General features: G+C 35.1%; 1 protein-coding gene across 8 annotated transcripts in view; it reads left to right on the forward strand.

Moving 5' to 3' along the window:
• HECW1 (HECT, C2 and WW domain containing E3 ubiquitin protein ligase 1) overlaps positions 1-6645 on the forward strand; it is a 329622-nt gene that overhangs the window by 303909 nt on the left and 19068 nt on the right. The window lies entirely within an intron of this gene.

Raw genomic sequence — 6645 nt, forward strand, 5'->3', positions numbered from 1 at the left:
AAGTTCACTTTATCCTTAAGTACTGCCTTTGAAACTCTATAGTTTTTTTTTTAAATAAACAAGTTTTATTCAATTTTTCCAAAACAAAATAAAAAAGAACTCTTTTCAGTGTACAACATAATTCCGAGTCACCACTTTTACCTGCAAATATGACAGTAATTATATATTCATTTTTACATTCAACTTCCTGTCTTATCCATTTTTAACTTCATTCTATTATTACCTCTTCATTTCAACTTTTACATAAGAAAAGGAACAAATTAATTATGTTCATTGATATTACTTTCATTCTAAACTTCTCAATTCATTTCAATTTATTTCAAATATATTTCGTAAACATTAACATTTCTTTTAAGCGTGGCCTTTTCCAAAGTACTCTTTTCTTATTTTACCTCTCCATTTCAACTTTTACATAAGAAAAGGAACAAACAAATTAATATTACTTTCATTCTAAACTTCTTCTCAATTCATTTCAATTTATTTCAAATATATTTCTTAAGCATTAACATTTCTTTTAAGCATAGCCTTTTCCAAAGTACTCTTTTCTCATTTAAATCACTAATAATTCCCATATCTTCATACTTATTCCCTTTTAATTCTTTTGTCTGTCAGATTTGCAATTCCATCACATATTCTTTCCATAAAATCTAAATACAAGCTTTTACACGCAAAATAAAACATAAATTTCCCCTCCCCTTTTAATAATTTGGGAGTGTCACCTTAGTGGTTTAAATATTCCTTAATTCCCTCATCTTAATTCCCAATTAAACATTTATTTTAATTAGTTATAGTAATAATCATTCCCTTAAAAAAAACTACTTTACATTATACTTTTCAGTCAGGTTCCACAATGTATTTTCTCCCTTTACTTCCATAGAGTTTTATTTATAATACCAAAAGAGATAGAAGAAAAAGAAACAATTAATCCATTTTGCTAATCCTGATCACTGATATTAATCTCATTTTTAAACATCCTCATGATTCATTTCAATTATTTCAATATATATAACAAACATTAACCTTTCTTGTAACAGTAAAAATAAGAACATACATTCATCTTGTAAAAAGATATCAGTGACCCTCCCTCCTCTCAATAGTCTATATTCTATAATTTGTAATTGCAAAGTACATTGTTATTACCCCTCATATCAATGCAGAATACCCTTTCTTAATTCATTAACCATTATTCCTATGTATTCTAAATAAACAATTGTTTTCCTTTATTTTACAATTCCCCTGTTTCTTTCTTTCCTATTCCTGTTCCTCATTATCTCTCTTCCCTTTTATTTTTCCAAATCTTTTTTCCCTCTGATTAATATCCCTCTTTCTCTCTGTATTTTCCTTCCCCCCTTTACTTTTCTGCAATTTCTTTCTGTCTTTCCGATTTTTACAGGTATTCCCCATTAGTTACTTTCTTGAATCTCCCATTTTTAACCCCCCTTCTTTTTCCTCTTCTTTGTGGTATTCTTTGTGTTGATTGTTTAATTAATATGGCTTCTTCTTAGACTAACTCCTCCTTCTCTGAGGTTTCTTCTTCATATTCTTCAATTGCCATTTCCATAGCTTTTAACTCAGAGGCAAGTGATTCACCTCTTGCATGTAATAGTTCTTTCAAATTTTTAAGTTCCATTTTTAGTTCCCACAGAGATATATCATCGTTGCACACTCTTATAGCTTATAGTCTTTAAAATCCACAAATCAACTTCTCTTTTTCTTTTTTCTTCTTCAAGCTTTCTAGATTCACAACTATTTCAACACTGGGTTTATACCAAATATTGTTTCAATATTCCCTTTTCATTGTATCCAATCAGATTCATAGAGAAATAGGAACTTTCCCTTTTTTGGTTTAAATTTTTGTCCACAAGATGGCACTCTCCATTATACAATGTCCTCACCTTCTTCCCTCTCCCCCATTTTATTGTTCAGGGCTTTCTGAGCCTCAGTATTCCAAACCAATCAAGTCTCCAATTTAAATATTTCCCCCCCCTTTTTAATACTCTTAACTCCAGCTTTAATTTATACCTGTTTGTTGCCAATGTATTTTAATTCAATTTGTTAAATACCTTTTCTGGCTTCCTCCTGTCCTGGTTTGAAGCCCTGCTCAGCTGTCAAAAATATTTTCACTTTTTTTCCTTTCCCTTTATAATTCTGCCGCTTTCTTATTCTTTCATAAAAATTCTTATAATGTCCATCCCGAGGTACCTTTTAGTTAGTTGTTGCGCCAAATTGTCCCGGTTCTTATGTTATCCACCTCTTTCTTCTCTCCTGCACAAATCTTAGTCCAGCTAAGTCCTCCTCGTCTGGGTGGCCATTTTAGACCACCGCTCAGGTTGTCTTCGGGGGGGGGGGGAAATTGCCACGCCCAGGGGGAAGATGCAGCTCCCCTCAACCTGGCTGGCAGCTTCCCCTTACTCCACCACCCTTTCGAGCCAGCTTCAGCCCCTAATCACAATGATTTGGGCTGTCCAACGAGAGAGCATGGACCGAAGCCGCGGACAGTCGCGGTCCCCGGTCCATCAACGAGGAGGGCTGAACCTGTAAGTCAAACTCTATATTTTTTCATCTGTGCATTTTAGAAAGTTTTGGTATAAGAGTAAGAACTTAGAGTGTATTCATGGTCTGTTTTTAAGATTGTGATCATATAAACTTGAAAGGGAATAATGATAATAAATAAAAAGTAGAATATCATAGTATTAAGTAGAAAGTTACTCTATAGACACTTGCTCTCTTGGAAAGTATATGTTATCCTGCTGTAGATGTATTTCCTTATGCATTTATTCATTGTTAAACATATGCCTAAAATCAATTGCATCCTCCTATATCAAGTATATGGTCCTGTTATCTAAATCCTTCATGAATCCTTCCATAAATAATCCTTCATGAATCCTTCCATAAATGCTACCTCTATTTCCTCCAGGAATTGGCACATAACTATATATCCAACTGTCAAAGCAATTCACACACATTTCTTTGACCTATGGTGTTAACAAAAGGCTGAAGTGGTCAATTAGACAGACAATAGAGAAAAGATAACACTGCCAGAAAAGAATCTGTCTGTTGCAGAAAGATGTAAATCTTAGTTAGATTACATGACTAGAGTTTTACAGCTTGTTAGATTACATGACTAGAGATTTACAAGGTAATTAGAGAACTAAGAACAATTTCTTAGAACTTTAACTTTGATTAAAAAATAAAATCTGCTTTCTTTGATTTGCAAGCCTCCATTTAAGTCTTTGTTTTGGTTCATTTTTGGCTTAAGCATACTGCCAGACCTTACAAAGTGAATAATTCAAAATTAAATTTTTATTGATAAAATGCTGTCTCATCTCTTCATCTTGACACTGGATATGGGATCTGCAGCAAAAAGAAGGCTGGGGAATTCTGGAGGTTAAGTCCATAAAGATAGCCCTCAATTTAACAACCATTTCTTCCACCCTCTGTTTCTAGCTTCCAATAAGGCCAATAACTTTATTCTGAAAATTACATGTTCAGAAGGAAGCCGAATCCAGTAGGCCCCTTGAAATTAACAGGATTCTGTCTATACAGGTTGTCCTCAATTTAAAACAGTTCATTTAGTGACTATTTGAAGTTACAATGGCACTGAAATGACTGCTTTTCAACTTACAGTCATTGCAGCATCCTCATGATCAAAATTCAGATGCTTGTCAACTGGTTCATATTTATGAAGTCCCGGGAGTATGTGATCAACTTTTGCAACCTTCTGACATATTCACTTAACAACTGTGTTATTAACTTAATAACTGCAGTGACTTACTTAACAACTGTGGTAAGAAAGATTGTTAAATGAGACAAAATTCACTTAGTACCAAAGGAGGAGCTCTTCGCATTGTGGCTGCTGCAATGAATATGAGAAGCCCAGCATGGTTAACATCTCTAGCCCAATGAGTTCTCTGTTAATACTCACCATACCTGTCAATTTACCAACTTCAGTTACTGCACCAGTGAACATCACACATCCAGCCTCAATAATGAATCTCCCAACACCAAATGACATTAGCTGGCCCTTTAAATATAGTCATGAGACCTGTGAAAAGCACACCTTTCCTTCCCCAAGCACTGCCAATTTCTCCACCCAGTAAAAGAAAAGCTTAATGCAGTATTAAAAAGTAGAATAGAAAAGGGGGCTGCTGTGTATTGTTTAATGGATTGCTAAATTGGCAAAACGGACTGCTAAATTGGCCACACCCACCCAGTCAAATGACCACCTAACCAAGCCACGCCCAGCCATTCACATTACCACCAAGCCACACCCAGCCAGTCATGTGACCACCAAGCCACACCCACAAATTAAGCCATGCCCACAGAACTGGTTTTTAAAAAATTTGAATCCCACCCCTGGCCCAACTCATCTGATAGGGTTGATGTTGAAAGGAAGACAAGAAGAGAAAGGAATATTGGTATATTTGCCACTTTGTTAAATATGAAAAGAAAGGGTGGGATAAATATTTTTTTAAAGCCAACATGTTGAAATCAAAAGAGCTGGAAATGCACATTGTTTTTCCTTCTGTTTCAATAATGCAATTGTTTATCTCTTGTTCTTTCCACTTGAAAAGTGCATGGTTCTAGAATGAACCAACAAAAGTATTGATTAGTTTGCAAAATTATAGTGAGTGGCATGGCATTCAATTCTCACTTTTATTTGCTTCCAGGTTTGAAGATTAGATAGATGATAGATAGATAGATAGATAGATAGATAGATAGATAGATAGATAGATAGATAGATAGATAGATAGATAGATAGACAGACCCCAGCTACAGAATCATCAGAGAAGCCATAGAGATTGAAAAAAGTCCAGAAAGCATGAATAGAAGAGATGACTCCACCAGACTGTCAATCATTTGGAAGCCTGCACTCACAAACAAAAAAATCTCCACGCCACAAGCCAGGCAAACACCTGGGCACAGACAGATCCCCCCTGATACCTCCAGCTCAAACACACCCCAACCAGGCAACCAGATGAAACCTAGCTTCCTAACTAATGATAGCCATCCATTTACCCGGAGCCAAGCTACACTAAAGGCCTCCAATAAAGTAACACAATGTTGCCAGCCAATCAAGAGACAAAAAGAGCCAAAAAACAGACAGGAGATATTAGAAACACCAATCAAGCAGAACACAGCAAACTCCAAGACCAATAAACACAGACCAAGACTCCCAACCAATCAGGGTGAAGAAAAAAACATTCTGGCACAGCAATAGGCTGCCCCAAATTTAAATCTGAAACCACTATAAAAGCCGGACTCACAGATGAACACTATACAGAAGCCTGATGATGGCAGATGAGATTCTGCCGAAACATTGCTACAACTTTAAAAGCACGACTACCATGACGTGGGAAAATACCCAAACAAAGCTGAATGCCATACATATATATACATACATACATACATACATACATACATACATACGTGTGTGTGTGCGTGTGTGTGTGTGTGTGTGTGTGTATAACATTTATGCTTAAAAATACCTTGAAAAGAAATGAGGTTACAAAGTTATGCTTACATTCAAAGAACCCTGTCCTGCAATCACTAAATCATCTAAAATCATCAGGCGCTTGTTCAGCTTGTAAATCAATTTGTTAAATTAAAAACTATCTACAAACATTGTCCATAAGCAGTAATTGATTTATTCAAATAGACAATATTCTTGTTGGAACCAACAACTATATTCTTACTGGATTGATTTTTCTATATTCTAAAGTAAATTTATTTACGTGATTTCATGTTCTCAAATTTTCTTTTTTACTGGGTGTTAGAAAATTGTATACTGAAGGATCTAACTTTCAGTGATGTACAATTCCCCAACAAATTATTGGAATTAATACTGCCTACAAAACTTAGAAGATATTTGGAACAGACCAAGGATCATCCAGTATATTTGGGTTGAACAATGTTTCTTGACAATGGAGAATTGTCTCTTTCGAAGAAAGGAGTAACATTTTCTCTCTGAAGGACATGTTAACCACTGCTCCAATCCCTGTCCTTGGAGACTTTCGTTAATGAGGAAGAAAAAAGGTCCAGATTGGGGACCTTTTTTCTGGGCAGATGATATAGATTATAGAAGATCCCATCTAGTTCCTTAGCACTCACAGGATCAAAGTCAGCACAGATAATCAGAGCCATCTCTTTTGGACCCCAAACCAGCTATTATGAACTCCAAATAAATCTGAATGACTTTTTTTCCCAGAAGCCTTAAAAAATTCTCATAGCAGCCCCTTAGATTATCCTATTGCAACATCTCTTCCTACTAAGGTAGAAGTCACTTTGAGAAGGAACACCGGTCTGTAGATGTAATAAGGAGACAGAAATATTTAGGTTTTGCTGCTCTGATTACATTAGTATACACCCAAATATGCTTAGTCTAGCTCGGTCTTTGTTTTTCATTGCATCACTTAGATGTTTCTTTTTATAAGGTCTCATAACTGTCTATGCATTTTGAAATCCTAAAAGTTGTTTTTAGTGGGAATGATTTTGCTATCAGCATTGTTGATAATATTTGACAGCAACACTTATAATAACAGTAATATTTTACATGCTGAAAAAGTGGCTTCAGAAAAGAGCAATTCCTTCAGAAAAAAAAGACATGGTTGTTCTTAATAAAATTTAAATTCTTTTCTCTAAATT

Source organism: Pseudonaja textilis, chromosome Z, assembly GCF_049901715.1.
Source record: "Pseudonaja textilis isolate UNSWEBS1 chromosome Z, rPseTex1.2, whole genome shotgun sequence".
Lineage (NCBI taxonomy): Eukaryota > Metazoa > Chordata > Lepidosauria > Squamata > Elapidae > Pseudonaja > Pseudonaja textilis.